This window comes from Bufo gargarizans, chromosome 1, assembly GCF_014858855.1.
Source record: "Bufo gargarizans isolate SCDJY-AF-19 chromosome 1, ASM1485885v1, whole genome shotgun sequence".
NCBI lineage: Eukaryota > Metazoa > Chordata > Amphibia > Anura > Bufonidae > Bufo > Bufo gargarizans.
In genome coordinates this window covers 335,990,768-336,017,678 of record NC_058080.1, presented here as the reverse complement: position 1 = coordinate 336,017,678, position 26,911 = coordinate 335,990,768, and the positions used below count along the sequence as shown (strand labels likewise).

The window sequence follows — 26,911 nt, the reverse complement described above, 5'->3', positions numbered from 1 at the left end:
TTTGTGTAAGGCTGGGTTCAGACCTGAGCGTGTAAAACGCTCAACAGGCAAGAACCAATGATTCCCTATGGGAATGGTTCTCACCTGAGCGTTTTACAGCGCGTACGATCGCGCTGTAAAACGCCCGACGCCGCAAGAAGTACAGGAGCTTCTTGTCTCGCGTTCCCGTACATATACTTCAGCGGGAATGTGCGACAATGGGCGTTCGCTTGTCTCTGTATGCGTGACTGCAAACGCCCGTACAATCGTGCATACAGAGCGTACGTTCAAGTACGCTCAGGTCTGAACCCAGTGTCAGACTTCAAAGGACTGGAGCGCATTTTGGATTTTGGTGCCCTATTTTTCTATTGCAGGTTCATTTTGCCATATGTTGTACTGCAGTAAAACTAAAAAAAAATTAAAAAAAATGGGTGCAAGTATATTTTATGCAGACCCCCCCCCTGCTATATTTCATACATACACACACAAAGTCTGTTATACTATTGCTAAAACTAGTTACTGTAATATATTTATATTTTTTATGAACGATAAAGGGGTGAAACGTTTGTGTACGTAGTTTGCTACTATTGCTAATACTAGTAACTATAGCCATTACTTCTTACTCTTTTTTTTATTTTTTTAGCTTTATTTTACTTTTTATTAATTTTGCCATGCAGCGAGACTGCCTCTGCTGGTCTCAGCAAGGGGTTAATAAATATTACTTAGTAGCCTCTTAACCACTTCAGCCCCGCTAGGTGAAACCCCCTTCATGACCAGGCCACTTTTTACACTTCGGCACTACACTCCTTTCACCGTTTATCGCTCGGTCATGCAACTTACCACCCAAATGAATTTTACCTCCTTTTCTTCTCACTAATGGAGCTTTCATTTGGTGGTATTTTATTGCTGCTGACATTTTTACTTTTTTTGTTATTAATCAAAATATAACGATTTATTTGCAAAAAAATGACATTTTTCACTTTCAGCTGTGAAATTTTGCAAAAAAAACGACATCCATATATAAATTTTTCGCTAAATTTATAGTTCTACATGTCTTTGATAAAAAAAAATGTTTGGGCAAAAAAAAAATGGTTTGGGTAAAAGTTATAGCATTTACAAACTATGGTACAAAAATGTGAATTTCCGCTTTTTGAAACTGCTCTGATTTTCTGAGCACCTGTCATGTTTCCTGAGGTTCTACAATGCCCAAACAGTAGAAAACCCCCACAAATGACCCCATTTCGGAAAGTAGACACCCTAAGGTATTCGCTGATGGGCATAGTGAGTTCATAGAACTTTTTATTTTTTGTCACAAGTTAGCGGAAAATGATGATGGTTTTTTTTTTTTTTTTTTTTCTTACAAAGTCTCATTTTCCACTAACTTGCGACAAAAAATAAAAAATTCTAGGAACTCGCCATGCCCCTCACAGAATACCTTGGGGTGTCTTCTTTCCAAAATGGGGTCACTTGTGGCGTAGTTATACTGCCCTGGCAATTTAGGGGCCCAAATGTGTGAGAAGAACTTTGCAATCAAAATGTGTAAAAAATGACCGGTGAAATCCGAAAGGTGCACTTTGGAATATGCGCCCCTTTGCCCACCTTGGCAGCAAAAAAGTGTCACACATGTGGTATCGCCGTACTCAGGAGAAGTTGGGGAATGTGTTTTGGGGTGTCATTTTACATATACCCATGCTGGGTGAGAGAAATATCTTGGCAAAAGACAACTTTTCCCATTTGTTTATACAAAGTTGGCATTTGACCAAGATATTTTTCTCACCCAGCATGGGTATATGTAAAATGACACCCCAAAACACATTCCCCAACTTCTCCTGAGTACGGCGATACCAGATGTGTCACACTTTTTTGCTGCCAAGGTGGGCAAAGGGGCACATATTCCAAAGTGCACCTTTCGGATTTTGCAGGGCATTTTTTACACATTTTGATTGCAAGGTACTTCTCACACATTTGGGCCCCTAAATTGCCAGGGCAGTATAACTACGCCACAAGTGACCCCATTTTGGAAAGAAGACACCCCAAGGTATTCCGTGAGGGGCACGGCGAGTTCCTAGAATTTTTTATTTTTTGTCACAAGTTAGCGGAAAATGTGGATTTTTTTTTTCTCTTTTTTCCGTACAAAGTCTCATATTCCACTAACTTGCGACAAAAAATAAAAAATTCTAGGAACTCGCCATGCCCCTCACGGAATACCTTGGGGTGTCTTCTTTCCAAAATGGGGTCACTTGTGGCGTAGTTATACTGCCCTGGCAATTTAGGGGCCCAAATGTGTGAGAAGTACCTTGCAATCAAAATGTGTAAAAAATGCCCTGCAAAATCCGAAAGGTGCACTTTGGAATATGTGCCCCTTTGCCCACCTTGGCAGCAAAAAAGTGTGACACATCTGGTATCGCCGTACTCAGGAGAAGTTGGGGAATGTGTTTTGGGGTGTCATTTTACATATACCCATGCTGGGTGAGAAAAATATCTTGGCAAACGACAACTTTTCCCATTTTTTTATACAAAGTTGGCATTTGACCAAGATATTTTTCTCACCCAGCATGGGTATATGTAAAATGACACCCCAAAACACATTCCCCAACTTCTTCTGAGTACGGCAATACCAGATGTGTCACACTTTTTTGCAGCCTAGATGCGCAAAGCGGCCCAAATTCCTTTTAGGAGGGCATTTTTAGACATTTGGATCCCAGACTTCTTCTCGCGCTTTAGGGCCCCTAAAAAGCCAGGGCAGTATAAATACCCCACATGTGACCCCACTTTGGAAAGAAGACACCCCAAGGTATCCAATGAGGGGCCTGGCAAGTTCATAGAATTTTATTTTTTTTCGCATAAGTTAGCGGAAATTGATTTTTTTTTTTTTTTTTTTTTCTCACAAAGTCTCACTTTCCGCTAACTTAGGACAAAAATTTCAATCTTTCATGGACTCAATATGCCCCTCAGCAAATACCTTGGGGTGTCTTCTTTCCAAAATGGGGTCAGTTGTGGGGTGTTTGTACTGCCCTGGCATTTGAGGGTCTCCGCAATCATTACATGTATGGCCAGCATTAGGAGTTTCTGCTATTCTCCTTATATTGAGCATACAGGTAATGAGATTTTTTTTTTCCGTTCAGCTTCTGGGCTGAAAGAAAAAAATGAACGGCACAGATTTCTTCATTCGCATCGATCAATGTGGATGAAAAAATCTCTGCCAAAAAAAAAAAATGGAGGGGAAAGGCGTCTGCCAGGACATAGGAGCTCCGCCCTACATCCATACCCACTAAGCTCGTATGCCCTGGCAAACCAGATTTCTCCATTCGCATCAATCGATGTGGATGAATAAATCATTGCCGGGATTTTTATATATATATATATATATATATATATATATATATATATATATATATATATATATATATATATATATATATATATATATATATATATATATATATATTACATACACAGTGCTTGCCAAAGCATAGGAACGCCGCCTCCTCCTCAGCTCGTATGCCTCGGCAAACGTATCTGTCACTGCAGAGGAGAAAATCCCGTCTTGCAGCGCCGCATACACCGACTTGCGTGTAATCTGACAGCAGCGCAATGCTTCTGTCAGAATGCACATCGGTGCTGCAGCTAGTAGATCGGTTGGTCCACCTGGAAGGTAAAAAGACAAAAAAAAAAAAAAAAAAACAGGCCACAACGCAATAATTTTATTAACTTTGGAACAGAACATGTAACTTTAACTTTTGGAACTAAACATTAACCTGTTTGCTTACCTGTTTTTTTTTTTTTTGTTTTTTTGTTTTTTTACCTTTATAGAACAAACCTCTCCTTCCCCATGGGTCAATATGCAAAGCGCAAATCGCCCAAAGATGTGGCGAAGTGCGTTATGCACTTTGTCCCATGTGAAAGGAGACGTTTGCAGCAGCTGTGAGTGAATGGGCCCTAATAGCCCTGTGTGCCTATCCTGGTGAGATGTGATCCCTATGCTAGGTGTACCTGTGTGTGGTACTTTCGGAAACACTCCCCTGAGCATAGGGCAGGGTGGTCGGGACAGTCAGGACAGAAATAACGGGTGTCACGCCTTATTCCACTCCTGCTACAGACACGACATTTTTTTCGGGGTGGCGGTCGGTTTGAGGTACCAGCAACGACACTGGGGAAGTGTCGCTCGTGTAGACGGCTAACTACACTGGTGGATGGGGCCACGGAACCTCCTGGATACAGGAGGTTCGCGATGATCTCTTCCTGAAATTTGAGGAAGGATCCAGTTCTCCCAGCCTTACTGTAGAGAACAAAACTATTGTACAGAGCCAATTGAATTAAATATACAGACACCTTCTTATACCAGCGTCTGGTGCGTCGGGAAACTAAATATGGAGCCAACATCTGGTCATTGAAGTCGACCCCTCCCATGTGGAGGTTATAGTCGTGGACTGAGAGGGGCTTTTCAATGACACGGGTTGCTCGCTCAATTTGGATTGTCGTGTCTGCGTGAATGGAGGAGAGCATGTAAACGTCACGCTTGTCTCTCCATTTCACCGCGAGCAGTTCTTCGTTACACAGTGCGGCCCTCTGCCCCCTTGCAAGACGGGTGGTAACGAGCCGTTGGGGGAAGCCCGCGCGACTAGTTCGCGCGGTACCACAGGCGCCAATCCGTTCTAGAAACAAATGCCTAAAGAGGGCCACACTTGTGTAAAAATTGTCCACATAAAGATGGTACCCCTTGCCGAATAAGGGTGACACCAAGTCCCAAACTGTCTTCCCACTGCTCCCCAGGTAGTCAGGGCAACCGACCGGCTCCAGGGTCTGATCTTTTCCCTCATAGACCCGAAATTTGTGGGTATAGCCTGTGGCCCTTTCACAGAGCTTATACAATTTGACCCCATACCGGGCGCGCTTGCTTGGGATGTATTGCTTGAAGCCAAGGCGCCCGGTAAAATGTATTAGGGACTCGTCTATGCAGATGTTTTGCTCAGGGGTATAAATATCTGCAAATTTCTGGTTGAAATGGTCTGAGGGGCTGAATTTTGTGGAGCCGGTCAAAAGCAGGGTGGCCCCTGGGACGGGAGGCGGTGTTGTCGCTAAAGTGCAGGAAACGCAGGATGACCTCAAATCGTGTCCTGGACATAGCAGCAGAGAACATGGGCATGTGATGAATTGGGTTCGTGGACCAATATGACCGCAATTCATGTTTTTTTGTCAGGCCCATGTTGAGGAGGAGGCCCAGAAAAGTTTTAAATTCGGAAACTTGGACTGGTTTCCACCGGAAAGGCTGGGCATAAAAGCTTTCCGGGTTAGCGGTGATAAATTGTGTGGCATACCGGTTTGTCTCTGCCACGACTAAGTCTAAAAGCTCCACAGTCAAGAACAGCTCAAAAAATCCCAGGGCCGAACCGATCTGAGCCGTCTCAACCCGAACTCCAGACTGGGCGGTGAAAGGGAAAACTACGGGTGCGGCTGAAGTTGGGGACTGCCAATCAGGGTTTGCCAGCACCTCTGGGATTCTAGGGGCTCTACGGGCACGTCTTTGCGGTGGCTGCGACGGGGTCACTACTGCACGTGCCACCGTACCAGCTTCAACTGCCCTTCTGGTGCTCGCTACTTCACCAGGTTGTACGGCAGTGCTGGTACTAGGTCCAGGAAGGGCTGGGCTGCTGGTGTATGCCTCACCACGTAATCCGACAGCACCAGCCCCACTCTGCTGCTCTTGAAGCGGATCCTGCGCAACCTGCGGTCTAGCGACACGGGGCCGGGTACGCCTGGTTCTATCAGGGACCTCAGCCTCCTCGTCCGAACTTTGGGTCAGAGAGCCACTGCTTTCTACAGGTTCGTATTCTGACCCGCTGGATTCATCAGATGAGGGTTCCCACTCCTCATCCGACTGGGTCAGAAGCCTGTAGGCCTCTTCAGAGGAATACCCCCTGTTTGACATGTGGGCAACTAAATTTAGGGGTATTCCCTGAGACTACCCAAGAAAAAAAAAAGCAAGCCTGTCTTACAAATGGGAGGCTAGCGAAGTACCGGAGGCCGCTGCGGTTGATAAAAAATATCAAAACTGATTTTTTTATCGCCGCAGTGCGTGTAAAGTGAATGTGCAGTGATCAAAAAAAAAAATTTTTTTGTCACTGCGGTGGGGCGGGTGTGGGCGAACGCACGTGTGGGCGACCGATCAGGCCTGATTGGGCAAACACTGCGTTTTGGGTGGAGGGCGAACTAAAGTGACACTAGTACTATTATAGATCTGACCGTGATCAGTTTTTTGATCACTTTCAGATACTATAAAAGTACAAATGCTGATTAGCGATACGCTAATCAGCGAATAACGGACTGCGGTGCGGTGGGCTGGGCGCTAACTGATCGCTAACTACCTAACCAAGGGACCTAAACTATACCTAAAACCTAACGGTCAATAACAGTGAAAAAAAAAAAGTGCACTGATCACTTTTTTCCTTTCACTAGTGATTGACAGGGGGGGATAAAAGGGGTGATCAAAGGGTTAATTGGGGTGATCTGGGGGCTAAATGTGGTGTGGTGGGTACTCACAGTAGATGTGCTCCTCTGCTGGAACCAACCGACCAAAAGAAGGAGCAGAGGAGCACAGCAGCCATATAACCCCATCATATTTACTAATATGATGGGTTATGTGGCTGCTGATTGGATTTTTTAAAAATCAGCAGCCTGCCAGCCAATGATCGTGGCCGGCAGGCTGCTGACGAAATAGTCTGCTGCGAAATGCCGGCCCGCGATGCGCATGCGCGGGCCGGCTGTGACGTAATCTCGCGTCTCGCGAGAGGACGCGCCGATGCGTCCAGGAGGAACTAAACAACCACCTCCCGGACGCATCGGTGCCTACAGCGGTCGGGAGGTGGTTAATAAGTTCGATGTATTAACATTTTAATTTTTAACAGTCTTAAGATGGGGTTCACATCACGTTTTTGCCCTACGTTTAACATATATTTGTAAAAAAGGATACAAAAGCGTAGTTAACGTTAACACCTTCACGCGTTTGGACATAGTCACGTCCAAACTGCTTACCGGGGGCTGTGACACTATGACGTGTCACAGCCCCTGAGTCTCCGCTCTTCTGGAGAGAAGAGACATCGGGGAAGCAGGCAAGGGACCAATCAGATTAGTCCCTTGCTGGCAAACACTCCGATTGGTCAGTCTCTGCAGACTAACCAACTGTAGCGCTTCAGTAAGAAAATGCCAGTTTCAGGCTGTCATCTCCACGCTGGAGATCACAGCTTGAAATCGGGTAAGACCCCCCATGTGCTCCTAGTAACCTAGTGGCCCTATAATGCCCAAATTGCCTCCTGATGTTCACATGCAGCCGGCCTCAGTATAAAGGCCACTGCCATCAGCAGCAGAGTGTGAGCTGTAGGTTACAGCTCACACTCTGCTGCTATGGCCGAAATCGGTGCTGGCACCGATCTTGGCCATTTAACCCCATGGATGCTGCAGTCAGTAGCCACCCGCGGCATCCATGGGGTTGGGAGGGAGGTAGCTCCCTCTCTCTTCCATTGGGTCGCTGCTACGATGGCAGACGTTATGTTGTTTTAGGTTTCCAGTCATAGCAGCGTGCACCTGCGCATTTGGATGGGATGTGCGGACCAACCCCTTTTGTGTTTCCCATGTACCTAACCCTGAGGGACTGATCAGCCTGTCTTCTCATATCCGTTCATTTATGTCATAAAAAAAACTACTCATAATTGTTATCACCGTGTCTGTAATGACCTGATCTATAAAAGTATCATGTTACTTATCCCGTATGGCGAACATCGTAAAAAATAATGTAGAAAACGGAATTGCTGTTTTTGTCGCCTCACCTCCACAAAAACAAAGTGATTAAAAAGTCATATGTACCCCATGATGTCAATAAAAACTACAGCCTGTCCTGTAAAAAAAACAAGCCCCCACACAGCTACCTTGGTGAAAAAATAAAAATTTTGTACCCCCTAAAAACAATTTCAGCAAATTACATGTTATAAAATCCTGATGCTGCCCCTTACCTTCTGAATGCTGCCGTGTTCCCAAACAGCGGTTTACGACCACATATACAGTTGCAAGAAAAAGTATGTGAACCCTTTTGGAATGATATGGATTTCTGCACAAATTGGTCATAAAATGTGATCTGATCTTCATCTACCGTATTTTTCGCCCTATAGGACGCACCGGCCCATAAGACGCACCTAGGTTTTTGGGGAGGAAAATAAGAAAAAAATTATTTTTAACCAAAAGGTGTGCTTTTGGTGGGTTTGGAACTAATGGTGGTCTGTGTGTGGCACTATTACTGGGGATCTGTGAAGGTCACTGTTATGGGGGATCTGTGGATGACAGACACTGTTATGGGGGATCTGTGGATGACAGACACTGTTATGGGGGATCTGTGGATGACAGACACTGTTATGGGGTGGATCTGTGGATGACGGACACTGTTATGGGGGGGATCTGTGGATGACGGACACTGTTATGGGGGGGGATCTGTGGATGACGGACACTGTTATGGGGGGGATCTGTGGATGACGGACACTTATGGGGGGGATCTGTGGATGACGGACACTTATGGGGGGGATCTGTGGATGACGGACACTTATGGGGGGGATCTGTGGATGACGGACACTTATGGGGGGGATCTGTGGATGACGGACACTGTTATGGGGGGGATCTGTGGATGACGGACACTGTTATGGGGGGGATCTGTGGATGACGGACACTGTTACGGGGGGGGATCTGTGGATGACGGACACTGTTATGGGGGGGGATCTGTGGATGACGGACACTTATGGGGGGGATCTGTGGATGACGGACACTTATGGGGGGGATCTGTGGATGACGGACACTTATGGGGGGGATCTGTGGATGACGGACACTTATGGGGGGGATCTGTGGATGACGGACACTTATGGGGGGGATCTGTGGATGACGGACACTTATGGGGGGGATCTGTGGATGACGGACACTTATGGGGGGGATCTGTGGATGACGGACACTGTTATGGGGGGGATCTGTGGATGACGGACACTGTTATGGGGGGGATCTGTGGATGACGGACACTGTTATGGGGGGGATCTGTGGATGACGGACACTGTTATGGGGGGGATCTGTGGATGACGGACACTGTTATGGGGGGGATCTGTGGATGACGGACACTGTTATGGGGGGGATCTGTGGATGACGGACACTGTTATGGGGGGGATCTGTGGATGACGGACACTGTTATGGGGGGGATCTGTGGATGACGGACACTGTTATGGGGGGGATCTGTGGATGACGGACACTGTTACTGGGGGGGATCTGTGGATGACGGACACTGTTACGGGGGGGGATCTGTGGATGACGGACACTGTTACGGGGGGGGATCTGTGGATGACGGACACTGTTACGGGGGGGGATCTGTGGATGACGGACACTGTTACGGGGGGGGATCTGTGGATGACGGACACTGTTACGGGGGGGATCTGTGGATGACGGACACTGTTACGGGGGGGATCTGTGGATGACGGACACTGTTACGGGGGGGATCTGTGGATGACGGACACTGTTACGGGGGGGATCTGATTCCCCCACCACCATACTTCACAGTTGGGGTGATGTTTTGATGTTAGTGTGATGTGCCTCTTTTTCTCCACACATAGTGTTATGTGTTTCTTCCAAACAACTCAACTTTGGTTTCATCTGTCCACAGAATATTTTGCCAGTACTGCTGTGGAACATCCAGGTGCTCTTGTGCAAACTGTGAACCTGCAGCAATGTTTTTTTTTTTTTTTTTTTTTTTTTTTTTTTTTTTTTTGGACAGCAGTGGCTTCCTCTGTGGTATCCTTCCATGAAATCCATTCTTGTTGAGTGTTTTACATATCCTTGATTCGCTAACAGGAATGTTAGCATATGCCAGAGACTTTTGTAAGTCTTTAGCTGACGCTCTAGGATTCTTCTTCACCTCATTGAGCAGTCTGCGCTGTGCTCTTGCAGTCATCTTTACAGGACAGCCACTCCTAGGGAGAGTAGCAGCAGTGCTGAACTTTCTCCATTTATAGACAATTTGTCTTACCATGGACTGATAAATAGCAAGGCTTTTAGAGATACTTTTATAACCCTTTCCAGCTTTCTGCAAGTCAACAATTCTTAATCGTAGGTCTTCTGAGAGCTCTTTTGCACGAGGCATCATTCACATCAGGCAATGCTTCTTGTGAAAAGCAAACCCAGAACTGGTGTGTTTTTTTTTTTTTTTTTGTTTTTTTTTTTTTTTTTATAGGGCAGGTCAGCTGTAACCAACACCTCCAATCTCATCTCATCGATTGGACTCCAGTTGGCTCACACCTCACTCCAATTAGCTCTTGGAGATTGTCACCACCAGATCTCTGAGAAGTTCTGATAGACGTTCTTCAGTACCTTCTGTATGATCTTCTCTTGTTTTCCTTTCGCTTTGACATCTCTCCTCCCTCTCCAAGCTGTCATCTATTAGCAGTGATTGCATCCTTATATATCTCCTCCCATACTATCTCACTTTGCGGTTTATACAACTTCCTGGACTGTGCTGATGCTAGAAGCTGCTACTGCTGCATCCATAAGATAAGTCTGTTCCTTTATTTCTGTTTTCCTGTTGTCTTGATCCGAGGTGACCCTGACTCCCTCCGTATTAAGTGTAGGGAGCCGGTGGTCGTGTCCCCTCACTATTATAGGGTGTTCAGGTGTCATACAGTCGAGGAACGAGGGTATGCAATTATCTACCATAGAGATTTTTGCATAGGCTGAGCAGTAAGGGAGAGTGCTAGGGCTGTTACAGGGCTTACCCTTTTGTTCCTTAGTTTTGGATCAAGTCAGTTGGATCTTCATTTGTGTCTTCTAGTTTTCTGTAACACCATCCATGACAGAGATGTCATTAGTCTAGGGGTTCACATACTTTTTCTACCTGCACTGTGCATTTTTACATGGTGTGTTCAATAAAAGCATGGTAACATTTAATTATTTGTGTGTTATTAGTTTAAGCAGACTGTGATTGTCTATTGTTGTGACTTAGATGAAGATCAGATCACATTTTATGGCCAATTTGTGCAGAAATCCATATCATTCTAAAGGGTTCACATACTTTTTCTTTCTTTTTAACTGTATGGTGTTGCCGTATTCAGGAAAAAATGCATAACAAATTGTGGGGGCGGACTGCCCCCTTCATCAGGACAATAGGTCTGTACATTAAGGGTTTGATTACTGTGCTTTTTATGGAGTTTTTTGGCGCAATAATTCGGGATTCTGTGGGCGTGTGGGGGGGGGGGTGGAGAGGCTGGGGGCGTGTACGCACGTGCTTTGTTGTTGTTGTTATGGCGCTTACTAGCCGGCATGTTATTGGCTGTGTCTGCTATGCCGGCGTGTCGTTGTGGGACCGAGCTTACGTGCTGTGTGGGCGGGGTGGTGACGTCACGCTCCTGGTTGGCTTGTTGGTGTCTGGGCCGGCTGGGCTTTGCTGACGTCTTCTGTGGGCGGTAGCACAGTCGCGCTCCTGACCGGCTTATTGGTGTCTGGGCCGGCTTTACTTACGTCTCCTGGGCGGGCTTTGTTGACGTATTATCTGGGCTGTGCGATGGTCCTTGTGCTCCAATGTTTGTGGGCGGTTACCATCCTCGCTTGGTTTGTGCGTCCATCCGAGTGGTAGGTGTGGCCTGGGCCGAGTTGGCTTTAGGTGCTCTAGGTCACGATCGCCTCCTGTGTTCTATCGTTTTTCAAGATGAATGGTGTGGCTAGAGTACAGTTTCAGGGCTCCAGTGGTTTGATCTACCAGACTCACATGGGATTATTATATGCCCCAACATATGTATGAGTCTGTATTGGGATTGTTTATGTGTGAGGGGTATAGACAATTGTTTCAGTGTATAAAAGCATCTGGCCTAGACTCATATGGGTTTATTATATGCCGCAACCTATGTAGGAGTCTGTAGTGGGGTTATTCAAGTGTGAGGGGTATGGACAAGTGTTTCTGTATATAAAAAGCGTTTGGTAAAGTGTGTAAAAATAAATATAAATAAATAACAAAGCCACTACAGACTCCTACATAGGTTGCGGCATATAATAAACCCATATGAGTCTAGGCCAGATGCTATTATACACTGAAACAATTGTCTATACCCCTCACACATAAACAATCCCAATACATACCTCTATCCACCGTTTTATGACTGGTCAGTCACGCTGAAATCTGGTCTAAAATGGATTTCTGCCCATAGCTCTACACGGGAGAATGCCCGCCCGATAATTGTGGGCTCATTCTTCAGCTCTCATTATTGGGGTCACAGGGGTGTCCACGTGACCCTAATCAGAAGAACTAATTTTCGAGCCAGAATTTAATATAAGTGGGTGTTTTTTTTTTTTTTTTTGTGTGTGTGGCACCGTCACTTCCTGACCGTTAAAATGGCGTACCTCGTAATCTCTATTAAGCTGTATTTTCGAGTTATGACCGGAGTAAGATTTTGGATTTTCCCAATGACAGCGAGGCATGAAGAGCAGTTTGCCCCCACCCTCCGGAAGCGTGCCCCTATCATAAAGTAATAAACCCCTTTGAAGCTGTCCACTATACAGGCATGTTTATATAAAGTGTAGTGGATGCCAGTGATCTTTGTCACCTCTGGGTCAGGGAAAACCAGTGTACGCCCTGTGTATTTTCGATCACCGTGGCAGGCTGTGATCTGAACCTGGTGCCTGCTCAAATCATTGAGTGGTGCCACTCCTCTGATAAAAAAACTGGTTCTCAGACTTGAGACACCCAAAAATAATTGTAAAAACCAAAATAATAAAAAAAAAGTGTACAAATTATGTATCGCTGTGTCTGTAATAATATCCTCTATAAAAATACCCCATGACCTAATCCCCCAGATTAACACGGTCAAACCCCCCCCCCCCCCCCCAAAATAAAACAGTGCCAAAACAGCAATTTTTGGCACTTTTCCATTTCAATCAGTTTTTTCCGGTAAGAAAGCAAGGGTTAACAACCAAACAAAACTTAATATTTATTACCCTGATAATGCAGTTTACAGAAACGCCACATTTGTGGTCGTAAACTGCTGAATCACTAAAAGGCAGGGCGCAAAAGGAAAGGACCGACATTTTGATGGCCTTTTTTTATTGACACCATGTCCTTTTTGAAGCCCCCCTGATGCCTCCCTAGAGTAAAAACTCCCTAAAAGTGACCCCATCTAAGAAACTACATCCCTCAAGGTATTCAAAACGGATTTTACAAACTTTATTAACCTTTTAGGTGTTCCTCAACAGTTAATGGCAAATTGAGATGAAATTTCAGAATTTCAATTTTTGGTAACCTTACCTCACAAAAATGTAATATAGAGCAACCAAAAATCATATGTACCCTAAAAATAATCCCAACAATACCGCCACCTTATCCCGTAGTTTCCAAAATGGGGTCACTTTTAGGGAGTTTCTACTCCAGGGGGGTTGAAAAAGGACACTGTGTAAATAAACCGGTCCATAAAAATCAGCCCTCCAAAAACCAAACGGCGCTCCTTTCCCTCTACGCCACGCTGTGTGGCCATACTGTAGTGTATGGCCACATATGGGGTGTTTCTGTAAACAGCAGAGCAGGGCAATAAAGATACAGTCTTGTTTGACTGTTAACCCTTGCTTTGTTAGAGGAAAAAATGGGTTACAATGGAAAATGTGGCAACCTTTTTTTTTTTTTTTTTTTTTTTTTTTTTTTTTTAAAATTTCATCCCCATTTGCCAATAACTCTTGTGCAACACCTAAAGGGTTAACAAAGTTTGTAAAATCAGTTGAGGGGTCATTTTTGGGTGGTTTCTATTATATAAGCCTCACAAAGTGACTTCATACCTGAACTGGTCCCTAAAAATTGGGTTTTTGAAAATTTCTGAAAAATTTCAATATTTGCTTCCAAACTTCTAAGCCTTGTAACATCCCCAAAATATAAAATATCATTCCCAAAAGGAACCAAACATGAAGTAGACATATGGGGAATGTAAAGTAATAACAATTTTTGTAGGTATTACTATGTATTATAGAAGTAGAGAAATTGAAACTTGGAAATTAGCAATTTTTTTAAAAAAAATTGGTCAATTTGGTATTTTTTTATAAATAAATAATTTTTTTAATTTCATTTTTCCCATGTCATGAAGTACAATATGTGACGAAAAAACAGTCTCAGAATGGTCTGGATAAGTCAGAGTTTTAAAGTTATCACCACTTAACCGCCTCCGGACCGCCTAACGCAGATGTGCGGTCCGGAGGCGGCAGCGCTGCGCACAACGACGCATATACGCGTCATCTCGCGAGACGCGAGATGACGCGCTATGCGGCCCGCGCATGCGCAGTTCGGGCCGGCATTTCGAAGAGGACCATTTTGTCATCAGCTTGCCAGCCAATGATCGCGGCTGGCAAGCTGATGATTTTCAAAAAAACCAATCACAGCACCAGATAACAGATCATATTTGTAAATATGATCTGTTATATGGCTGCCTGCTCCTCTGCTGGTTCTTTTCGTCGGTTGGATCCAGCAGAGGAGCAGGCTTCACAGTGAGTACACCAAACACTACACATTAGCCCCAGATCACCCCCCCTGAACCCCAATTAACCCTTTGATCACCCCTTTGTCAATCACTAGTGAAAGGAAAAAAGTGATCAGTGTAAACTGTCACTTTTTTTTTTCACTGGTATTGACCGTTAGGTTTTAGGTATAGTTTAGGCCCCTTGGTTAGGTAGTTAGCGCCCAGCCCACCGCACCGCAGTCCGTTATTCGCTGATTAGCGTATCGCTAATCAGCATTTGTACTTTTATAGTATCTGGAAGTGATCAAAACTGATCACGGTCAGATCTATAATAGTACTAGTGTCACTTTAGTTCGCCCTCCACCCAAAACGCAGTGTTTGCCCGATCAGGCCTGATCGGTCGCCCACACATGCGTTCACCCACGCCCGCCCCACCGCAGTGACAATTTTTTATTTTATTTTTATCACTGCACAATCACTTTACACGCACTGCGGCGATAAAAAAAAATCAGTTTTGATATTTTTTATCAACCGCAGCGGCCTCCGGTACTTCGCTAGCCTCCCTTTTGTAAGACAGGTTTGCTTTTTTTTTCTTGGGTAGTCTCAGGGAATACCCCTAAATTTAGTTGCCCACATGTCTAACAGGGGGTATTCCTCTGAAGAGGCCTACAGGCTTCTGACCCAGTCGGATGAGGAGTGGGAACCCTCATCTGATGAATCCAGCGGGTCAGAATACGAACCTGTAGAAAGCAGTGGCTCTCTGACCCAAAGTTCGGACGAGGAGGCTGAGGTCCCTCATACCACTAGGCGTACCCGGCCCCGTGTCGCTAGACCACAGGTTGCGCAGGATCCGCTTCAAGAGCAGCAGAGTGGGGCTGGTGCTGTCGGATTACGTGGTGAGGCATACACCAGCAGCCCAGCCCTCCCTGGACCTAGTACCGGCACTGCCGTACAACCTGGTGAAGTAGCGAGCACCAGAAGGGCAGTTGAAGCTGGTACGGTGGCACGTGCAGTAGTGACCCCGTCGCAGCCACCGCAAAGACGTGCCCGTAGAGCCCCTAGAATCCCAGAGGTGCTGGCAAACCCTGATTGGCAGTCCCCAACTTCAGCTGCACCTGTAGTTTTCCCTTTCACTGCCCAGTCTGGTGTTCGGGTTGAGACAGCTCAGATCGGTTCGGCCCTGGGATTTTTTTGAGCTGTTCTTGACTGCGGAGCTCTTAGACATAGTTGTGGCCGAAACAAACAGGTATGCCACACAATTTATCACCCGGGAAGCTTTTATGCCCAGCCTTTCCAGTGGAAACCAGTCCAAGTTTCCGAAATTAAAACTTTTCTGGGCCTCCTCCTCAACACGGGCCTGACAAAAAAGCATGAATTGCGGTCATATTGGTCCACGAACCCGATTCATCACATGCCCATGTTCTCTGCTGCTATGTCCAGGGCATGTTTTGAGGCCATCCTGCGTTTCCTGCACTTTAGTGACAACACCGCCTCCCATCCCAGAGGCCACCCTGCTTTTGACCGGCTCCACAAAATTCGGCCCCTCATAGACCATTTCAACCAGAAATTTGCAGATTTGTATACCCCAGAGCAAAACATCTGCGTAGACGAGTCCCTGATACATTTTACTGGGCGCCTTGGCTTCAAACAATACATCCCAAGCAAGCGCGCCCGGTATGGGGTCAAATTGTATAAGCTCTGTGAAAGGGCCACAGGCTATACCCACAAATTTCGGATCTATGAGGGAAAAGATCAGACCCTGGAGCCGGTCGGTTGCCCTGACTACCTGGGGAGCAGTGGGAAGACAGTTTGGGACTTGGTGTCACCCTTATTCGGCAAGGGGTACCATCTTTATGTGGACAATTTTTACACAAGTGTGGCCCTCTTTAGGCATTTGTTTCTAGAACGGATTGGCGCCTGTGGTACCGCGCGAACTAGTCGCGCGGGCTTCCCCCAACGGCTCGTTACCACCCGTCTTGCAAGGGGGCAGAGGGCCGCACTGTGTAACGAAGAACTGCTCGCGGTGAAATGGAGAGACAAGCGTGACGTTTACATGCTCTCCTCCATTCACGCAGACACGACAATCCAAATTGAGCGAGCAACCCGTGTCATTGAAAAGCCCCTCTCAGTCCACGACTATAATTTGCTCATGGGAGGGGTGGACTTCAATGACCAGATGTTGTCTCTGTATTTAGTTTCCCGCAGAACCAGACGCTGGTATAAGAAGGTGTCTGTATATTTAATTCAATTGGCTCTGTACAATAGTTTTGTTCTCTACAGTAAGGCTGGGAGAACTGGATCCTTCCTCAAATTTCAGGAAGAGATCATTGAGAACCTCCTGTACCCAGGAGGTTCCGTGGCCCCATCCACCACTGTAGTTAGCCGTCTACACGAGCGACATTTCCCCAATGTCGTTCCTGGTACCTCAACCCAACCGTCACCCCGAAAAAGATGTTGTGTCTGTAGCAGGAGTGGAATAAGGCGTGACACCCGCTATTTCTGTCCTGACTGTCCTGACCACCCTGCCCTATGCTTTGGAGAGTGTTTCCGGAAGTACCACTCACAGGTACACTATTAGCATAGGGATCATCTCACCAGGACAGGCACACAGGGCTATTAGGGCCCATTCACTCACTGCTGCTGCAAACGTCTCCTTTCACATGGGACAAAGTGCATAACGCACTTCGCCACATCTTTGGGCGATTTGCGCTTTGCACATTGACCCATGGGGAAGGAGAGGTTTGTTCTGTAAAGGTAAAAAAAAACACCAGTAAGCAAAAAGGTTAATGTTCAGTTAAAAAAGTTAAAGTTTATATGTTCTGTTGCAAAGTTAATAAAATTATTGCGTTGCGGCCTGTTTTTTTTTTTTTTTTTTTTTTTTTTACCTTCCAGGTGGACCAACCGATCGATTAGCTGCAGCACTGATGTGCATTCTGACAGAAGCATTGCGCTGCTGTCAGATTACACGCAAGTCGGTGTATGCGGCGCTGCAAGACGAGATTTGCCAGGGCATACGAGCTAAGTGGGTATGGATGTAGGGCGGAGCTCCTATGTCCTGGCAGACGCCTTTCCCCATTTTTTTTTTTTTTTGCCAGAGATTTTTTCATCCACATTGATCGATGCGAATGAAGAAATCTGTGCCGTTCATTTTTTTCTTTCAGCCCAGAGGCTGAACGGAAAAAAAATATCTCATTACCTGTATGCTCAATATAAGGAGAATAGCAGAAACTCCTAATGCTGGCCATACATGTAATGATTGCGAAGACCCTCAAATGCCAGGGCAGTACAAACACCCCACAACTGACCCCATTTTGGAAAGAAGACACCCCAAGGTATTTGCTGAGGGGCATATCCATGAAAGATTTAAATTTGTGAGAAAAAACAACAAAAAATCAATTTCCGCTAACTTATGCGAAAAAAATAATTTCTATGTACTTGCCAGGCCCCTCATTGGATACCTTGGGGTGTCTTCTTTCCAAAGTGGGGTCACATGTGGGGTATTTATACTGCCCTGGCTTTTTAGGGGCCCTAAAGCATGAGAAAAAGTCTGGGATCCCAATGTCTAAAAATGCCCTCCTAAAGGGAATTTGGGCACCTTTGCGCATCTAGGCTGCAAAAGTGTCACACATCTGGTATCGCCGTACTCGGGAGAAGTTGGGCAATGTGTTTTGGGGTGTCATTTTACATATACCCATGCTGGGTGAGATAAACATCTTGATCAAATGCCAACTTTGTATAAAAAAAAATTGGAAAAGTTGTCTTTTGCCAGGATATTTCTCACCCAGCATGGGTATATGTAAAATGACACCCCAAAACACATTCCCCAACTTCTCCTGAGTACGGCGATACCAGATGTGTGACACTTTTTTGCAGCCAAGGTGGGCAAAGGGGCACATATTCCAAAGTGCACCTTTCGGATTTCGCAGGCCATTTTTTACACATTTTGATTGCAAAGTACTTCTCACACATATGGGCCCCTAAATTGCCAGGGCAGTATAACTACGCCACAAGTGACCCCATTTTGGAAAGAAGACACCCCAAGGTATTCCGTGAGGGGCATGGCGAGTTCCTAGAAATTTTTTTATTTTTTGTCGCAAGTTAGTGGAATATGAGACTTTGTAAGGAAAAAAGAGAAAAAAAAAAAATCATCATTTTCCGCTAACTTGTGACAAAAAATAAAAAGTTCTATGAACTCACTATGCCCATCAGCGAATACCTTAGGGTGTCTACTTTCCGAAATGGGGTCATTTGTGGGGTTTTTCTACTGTTTGGGCATTGTAGAACCTCAGGAATCATGACAGGTGCTCAGAAAGTCAGAGCTGTTTCAAAAAGCGGAAATTCACATTTTTGTACCATAGTGTGTAAACGCTATAACTTTTACCCAAACCATTTTTTTTTTTTATCAAAGACATGTAGAACAATAAATTTGGCGAAAAATTTATATATGGATGTCGTTTTTTTTGCAAAATTTTACAGCTGAAAGTGAAAAATGTCATTTTTTTGCCAAAAAATCGTTACATTTTGATTAATAACAACAAAAAGTAAAAATGTCAGCAGCAATAATATACCACCAAATGAAAGCTCTATTAGTTAGAAGAAAAGGAGGTAAAATTCATTTGGGTGGTAAGTTGCATGACCGAGCGATAAACGGTGAAAGGAGTGTAGTGCCGAAGTGTAAAAAGTGCTCTGGTCATGAAGGGGGTTTCAGCTAGCGGGGCTGAAGTGGTTAAAGTGACACTGGTCAGATTTGCAAAAAATGGCCTGGTCCTTAAGGTGAAATAAGGCTGTGTCCTTAAGGAGTTAAAAAAGTGGGTTTTGGCAATTTTCTTAAAAATATTAAAATTTGCTTCTAAACTTCTAAGGGCCCATTCACACTTCCTTGTGTGTTTTGCGGACCGCACATCGCCCGCACTTAATAGAAAATGCCTATTCTTGTCTGCAATTGCAGACACGAATAGGATATGTTCTATTTTTTTCGGGATGTCGTGCTGCCCCATAGAAATTAATGGGTCCGCAATTCCGTTCCGCAAAATGCGGAACGAAATTGCAGACGTGTGAATGGACACTAAGCCTTCTAACTTCCTGAGAAAATAAAATAACATTTACAAAATGATGCAAACATAAAGTATACATATGGGGAATATAAAGTAATAACTATTTTATGAAGTATCACTAGCTGTCTTAAAAGCGGAGAAATTCAAATTTTGAAAATAGCAAATTTTTCTGAATTTGCTGCAAATTTAGTTTTTTTTTATGCATAAGGGTGAAATGTATCAACTCAAATTCACCATTAATATGGAGTATGATGTGTCGCCAGAAAACATTCTCAGAATTGCTTGGATAAGTAAAAAGCGTTCCAAAGTTACCAGGTAACCTAACACATGTCAGATTTGAAAAATTGGGCTCCAGCATTTGGTCCAAACTAGCTGTCGCTTGAACGGGTTAATGTATATGTTTTTATTTTATTAGTTTTTTTTATGTTTACAGTGGAACTCTATGGTGATGGGTGCCACTGTATGGCATCTGCCTGAGGCATACATTTAACTTAAATGTTTTTGTAGATGTTAGGCTACTTTCACACTAGCGTTTTTTTGCAGATCCGTCATGGATCTGTAAAAACGGTTTCGTTACAATGATATAACCGCATGCATCCATCATAAATGGATCCGGTTGTGTTATGTCTTCTATAGCCATGACGGATCCGTCTTGAACACCATTGAAAGTCAATGGGGGACGGATCCGTTTTCTATTGTGCCAGATTGTGTCAGAAAAAACGGATCTGTCCCCGTTGACTTGCATTGTGTGCCAGGACTGATCCGTTTGGCTCCGCTTTGTCAGGCGGACAGCAAAACTCTGCAGGCAGCGTTTTGGTGTCCGCCTTCAGAGTGGAATGGTGACTGAATGTAAACTGATGCATTCTGAGCGGATCCTTTTCCATTTAATGCATTAGGATACTTTCACACTTCCGTTGCCGGAACTGCCTGCGGGATCCGAAAATCCGTATGCAAACAGATATCATTTGTTTCCGGATCCGTCTGACAAATGCATTGAAATACCGTATCTGTCTCTCCGGTGTCAGCCGGAAAATGTATCCAGTATTTATTCAGTCAATGCGGCAATTTCATGAACCTTGGTATCGGATCTGGCATTAATAAATTTCTATGGAAAATAATGCCTGATCCGGCAAGTGTTACGGAATTTTGGCCGGAGAAAATGCTGCAGCATGCTGCAGTATTTTTTTCCGGCCAAATACCGTAAAAGGGACAGAACGTAAAACATCCTGATGCATACTGAATCGATTGCTTTCCATTCGGAATGCGTTAGAATAAAACTTTTTTTTTTCGGTATTGAGCCCCTATGACGGAACTCAATACAGGAAAACTTTAACACTAGTGTGAAAGTAGCCTTACACGTAAGACAAAAAAAGGATGTGGACCCAGTCTAACAGTAAGGAAATTAAATCAACATCGACATGTACTATATCTGTTAATTCCAAACAGGTCAGTAATTTCCCTAACTCCTCCACACCAGCACTGGTAGGAGCTTGATCTGGCCTCCCAGGGACAGGAAACAACAGCGGGAGCCCAAATAAAAAGACTCCTCCTCCTATACACTCCAGTTGTTGTTGCCTGTCCCTCAGGACAGGTGGAAGCTCTGAAGATTGGGCACTCAGCCTAAATTCCTTCTCCTTTCTTGGGAGGTCTGAGCAGGGGACAAAGGTTCCGGGTGGAGCAGGGCTCTCCTTCTCTGTCTCTTGATTTAAGTCCTGCGTTTTGTATCCCGGGCTGTTCCTACCTATGGTAGAGGGGATCGATACCTCGTGCGTCCTGGTGAAAACGAAGGGGAGCAGTAACAATATTAAAACTTAACTTTTACTAAGTACATTCCCCCAATTGGGGAATAAGAGACCCCTTACAGACACAAATAACAAAAAGACAGACAAGACCCCTATAGAGGGGGTTTATACGACGGTATCGTGCAACATAGGTGATGCTGCACACCTAGATAGGTCTCGTCCCCTCCCAAAGAAGCCTGTAGAGATTGTCACACAGACCTGCGGTGGAGGGACTGAGTAATCCCAATTGTCTGCCTCCAAACGGAAACAGACACAATAAAATGGAAAGTTCTTACCAATTTATTTTGGGTCTCGCTTAGTGCCCACATATACGTGGGTTAAGGCAGGAGGAGGTCACTTGTGGCAGGTAGGTCCTTCATCCGGTATTCAAGGTAAACGGAGAAGGGCGTCAGGGATATCCAATTGGTCCGGTATCAGAGTGGTATCAAGAAAGAGACTCACCCTAGTACCTCCCTGCTTGGCCTGACCTTTCCCTAGTGACCTAACACGGGGTCCGTGCCCCGCAAGGGGTGGCCCCGTCCGGAACCTTACCCTAGTAAACAAGCCCTAGATGACCCTAGCGAAGGGTGACTAGGGGAAAAGTTGTTTGACTCAAGGCAGGTGAAAATAAGTTATAATTGTCAAATATATGTAAGGATACTGAGGACTGGGACGTACATATAACTGCACGTATCCAATGATATGTCTACGTGTCCCGACGCGTTTCCTTAATATAACATATCTAAATGTATCCACTGTTATAGTGAACTAAGACCCCAATAATCATCAGGGGACACGGGGCTTAGTAATATGGCTCCTGTCAGTCAGATAGTTGTCACTGTAATAGATATCCCAGTGTATCAACAATGTGGGGGGTAATGGATTAAAAGATACCCTCCAAGGTAGAGACTGAGGACCAAGTGAGGCATATGGAAAACCTATAGGGACACATAGAGAGAGGTAGAGTAAATACAGACCCCCATCCAAGTGTCCCTGCTGCCCACCTCTTGTCAGCTTATAGCATGTACTTACATTACTGCTGAAGCGGTCTCACAAGTGTCCAGGGTAGGTGGCCCATAGGTTCAGTGTGCCGTCACATGAGGTGTATGCCTGGCTAGTGCGCCTTGGCGCGCTGTATTTGAGAGCGGAAGGGGGAGGGCGCTGGTCCATGCGCCGCATGACGTCAAATCCCCGTGACATAGCCCGATCACGTGACGGGGTCAAACGGGGGTGTGCGGTGTCACTGCACGGCGCATGCGCTATCGGACAGCGCGTTATCGGAGAGGACTCGGTGCAGGGGAGGAGGCTTTGCTGTAGGTGCCTGCCGGTCCGTCCGATGGGCGCCACTCAGTGGAGGGGGGAGTGGAAAAGTTACCAGACCGCCCCAATGAGGTGCGTCCCAGCAGTGTAAACTGCCGATGAAGGGGGGTGGAGCTACGTAAGGGGAGTATATGTCCCAGCCCTCGTAGCTACAACACTTATATCCCAGCAGTGTAACCTGCCGATGAAGGGGGGTGGAGCTGCACTAGGAGTATATGTCCCAGCCCTCGTAGCTACAACACTTATATCCCTAAGGTGGGGAAAGATTAACCCCTTATTGGATGGACTGAGTGGGACATTTTGGCGGGTCAAGGAACTAACCAACCTAGAAGGAGGAGATAGAGAGAGGCAAACTTACTGTAAATGGGATAATGGAGAGAGTAAAGTAAGGCAGATATGATTGGGGGAGGATTTAGTAGGTCACAGTTAGGATATTGTACCAGTAGTTGAATAGCCTGCTCAAGGGATGCTACCGATGGGGGGAGAAATCAAATATAGCAGCCAAAATGTAGTTGTTCATTTAGGCCGTGAGGGTGGGGCATGTTCAATTTAAAGATCCACCAGCATTCGCGCTGGAGGATCCGCCTATCCCAATCACCTCCTCTGACTGGTTTGTTGATTCTCTCAATTCCCATGAATTTAATAGCTGATGTACGGCCGCCATGTGACGAGAGTACATGCCTGGCTATCGGCGTTTCCCTTCCATTGCGGATGTTCCCCCAGATGTTCGCTCATCCGTTTGCTGAGTTCCCTCCGGGTTTTGCCCACATAGCGTAAACCGCATTCGCAGCTAAGAAGGTATACCACCCCTACGCTGCGGCAGTTGATGAATTGTTTAATCATGTGGGTTATGTCCGGTGGGTACCCCGTGAAGGACTTGCCTTTAATCAACCAGTTGCAAAAGCTACAATGGCCACACTTGTAACAACCTGCAGTGTCACTGTCCAGCCACGTCCTTTGGTTAATCGTGGGACTGAAATGGCTGTGTACTAATCTGTCCCTCAGGTTGGTGCCTCTTCTGAAGGTAACCGAGGGATCAGGGCTCAGGACTTCAGCTAGGTCGGGATCCATCAAAAGGGTCTCCCAGTTGCGGCCAAGAATCCTTTTTACTTGGGTTGCGGCAGAGTCAAAGGTACCTATTATCCTAATGATTTTCTTATTGTCACAGTTAGACTGTTTGGTGGGATATAACAGGGTGGTCCTACTGTGTCCCAGTGCCTTCTGATATGCCTGTCTCAAAATCCTATCTGGGTAGCCACGTTCACGGAACCTGGTTCTCATAATGGATGCCTGTTTGAACTCGCTCAGTTCAGAACAGTTGCGTCTGAGACGAATATATTGTCCGAAGGGAATTCCCCGTTTGAGCGGGACAGGGTGACAACTATCCCATCTCAAGAGTGAGTTGGTGGCTGTGGGTTTGCGGTAAATGGTAGTCCTCAACCCGCCCACATCGTTCCTTGAGATAGTTATATGTAGGAAGGGGAGATCGTCCCTCGTGATGGATGAAGTGAATTTGAGCCCGATAGGGTTGGTATTGAGCTCTTGGACAAACTCGTTGAACTGCCCCTTGGTCCCGCTCCACAAGATGAATATGTCATCTATGTAGCGGGACCAAAGGGCAACATGTTCTGTGAATTCACTCGGTGTGTCCCCAAGGACCAATGTCTCCTCCCACCAGCCCAGGAGCAAATTAGCGTACGATGGCGCACAAGAACTGCCCATCGCCGTGCCCCTGAGCTGGTGGTACATCCGGCCATCAAATAGAAAGAAGTTCCTAGTGAGGATGAATTGCAGAAGTTCCAGGACAAAGTCACTGTGTGCCGTATATTGGCAACCTCTTGCTCTTAAGAAATGAGCAACTGCCCCCAATCCCTTATCATGGGGGATTGAGGAATACAGTGCCTCAACGTCAATTGACGCCAGGAACCACTCCGGTTCGATGCAGATGTGTTCGAGTTTAGTTAGTAAGTCCCCAGTGTCTCTTATGTAAGAGGGCAGTGCTTGCACAAATGGGCTAAGGAGACGGTCGATGTAGATGCCCGCATTCTGTGACAAGCTGCCCACCCCTGACACAATGGGGCGTCCCCTCATGAGTATTGTCCTTCTGGACTTTTGGAAGGCAGTAAAATGTAGCTGTCACAGGATGAGGGGGGTACAAGAACTCAAACTCATCCCCATTGATAAGTCCCGTGCTTTTCGCGCTGGCGAGTATTGCACATAGTTCTCCCTGATAGTTCAATGTAGGATTGTTCTGCAATGTTTCGTAGCCCTCTGTGTCACTCAGAATGGCAAGACACATGGATTTATATACTGTATACTATGTTCTTGTCCCCCTCGAGTGACTTGATGATGTCAATATCTTCTTTGCTACAGTTAAAACGAGTGGCAGTTGTCTCCAAAGAGCAGAGTTCGGCTATGGTTTGCTTTTAATAAAAACATCGATACAGGAGACTTCGCCTAACGGGGGCATCCTGGTGCTCTTCCTCTTGAGATTTGTGAAAGGTCCTCTCCCCTCCACATTGGCGGGTATGGCGTCCAGACTGTATAACAAATGGACATCTTCAAGGATCTCCACCGGGATGCCCAGATCTCGACTCTCTTTGTGGTCCTTGAGTCTAAAGTGCTTATGCCACTTGAGTTTCCGGGCAAACAGGTGGAGATCCTTGACCCACCGGAAGACGTCATACCTATGTGTGGGAACAAAAGAGAGCCCCTTCCTCAAAAGGTTAATCTCTCTACTAGTCAAGGGGCGGGAGGACAGGTTGATAACCAATTTGTCATCCGCTGGTTCTATGAGTATTGTAGTGTTGGGTTCTGGTTGCGCAACGGGTAGCGAGTGCCTTGCTCTAAAAAAGAGGAAGAAGAAGAAGAGGAACAGGGCTGTGTGGAGGAGGGTGGTTGAGTGGGGGGGGGACATTGTGGCTGATTGGCGAATTGTCCCGTGTTGTATCTACCACCTCCCCGTTTCCTACCTCTATAACCCCCTCTGCCGCGGCCTCTGTTTCTAGGGTACCTCTCCCTATCAGAATCCGAAACCTCTGTGTCCGTAGAAGATAGATCGGTTTTTTGGGATGTGTCAGGGTTCGTGAGAAATAGGTAGACCTTGTTGTCCCTAAAGTCCTGGAGATCCCTAGTAAACTGCTTATGTTTTCTCTCCTTTAGGTGGTACTGATAGCGCTCAATAGTGTTTTGCAATTGGTTCTCCTTAATGCTGAAATCTGTATCTGAATGGAATTTCTTGACTATTTCAATTTGTTCAGCTAGAGTTTTGTCCAGCCGTGCAAGTATGACCCTTTCCTCCTCTACAAGAAGTTGCATGAACTTAAGGGAACTGCTAGTTGCCTCCTTTTCCCACTTAGCCAGTCACGTGATCGGGCTATGTCACGGGGATTTGACGTCATGCGGCGCATGCGCACGGACCAGCGCCCTCCCCCTTCCGCTCTCAAATACAGCGCGCCAAGGCGCACTAGCCAGGCATACACCTCATGTGACGGCACACTGAACCTATGGGCCACCTACCCTGGACACTTGTGAGACCGCTTCAGCAGTAATGTAAGTACATGCTATAAGCTGACAAGAGGTGGGCAGCAGGGACACTTGGATGGGGGTCTGTATTTACTCTACCTCTCTCTGTGTCCCTATAGGTTTTCCATATGCCTCACCTGGTCCTCAGTCTCTACCTTGGAGGGTATCTTTTAATCCATTACCCCCCACATTGTTGATACACTGGGATATCTATTACAGTGACAACTATCTGACTGACAGGAGCCATATTACTAAGCCCCGTGTCCCCTGATGATTATTGGGGTCTTAGTTCACTATAACAGTGGATACATTTAGATATGTTATATTAAGGAAACGCGTCGGGACACGTAGACATATCATTGGATACGTGCAGTTATATGTACGTCCCAGTCCTCAGTATCCTTACATATATTTGACAATTATAACTTATTTTCACCTGCCTTGAGTCAAACAACTTTTCCCCTAGTCACCCTTCGCTAGGGTCATCTAGGGCTTGTTTACTAGGGTAAGGTTCCGGACGGGGCCACCCCTTACGGGGCACGGACCCCGTGTTAGGTCACTAGGGCCAGGTCAGGCCAAGCAGGGAGGTACTAGGGTGAGTCTCTTTCTTGATACCACTCTGATACCGGACCAATTGGATATCCCTGACGCCCTTCTCCGTTTACCTTGAATACCGGATGAAGGACCTACCTGCCACAAGTGACCTCCTCCTGCCTTAACCCACGTATATGTGGGCGCTAAGCGAGACCCAAAA

At 45.9% G+C, this 26,911-nt stretch overlaps 1 protein-coding gene across 2 annotated transcripts in view; it reads left to right on the top strand.

Annotated features, from left to right (window-relative positions):
- Positions 1–26,911, top strand: part of HMG20B (high mobility group 20B) — a 448,306-nt gene that overhangs the window by 406 nt on the left and 420,989 nt on the right. The window lies entirely within an intron of this gene.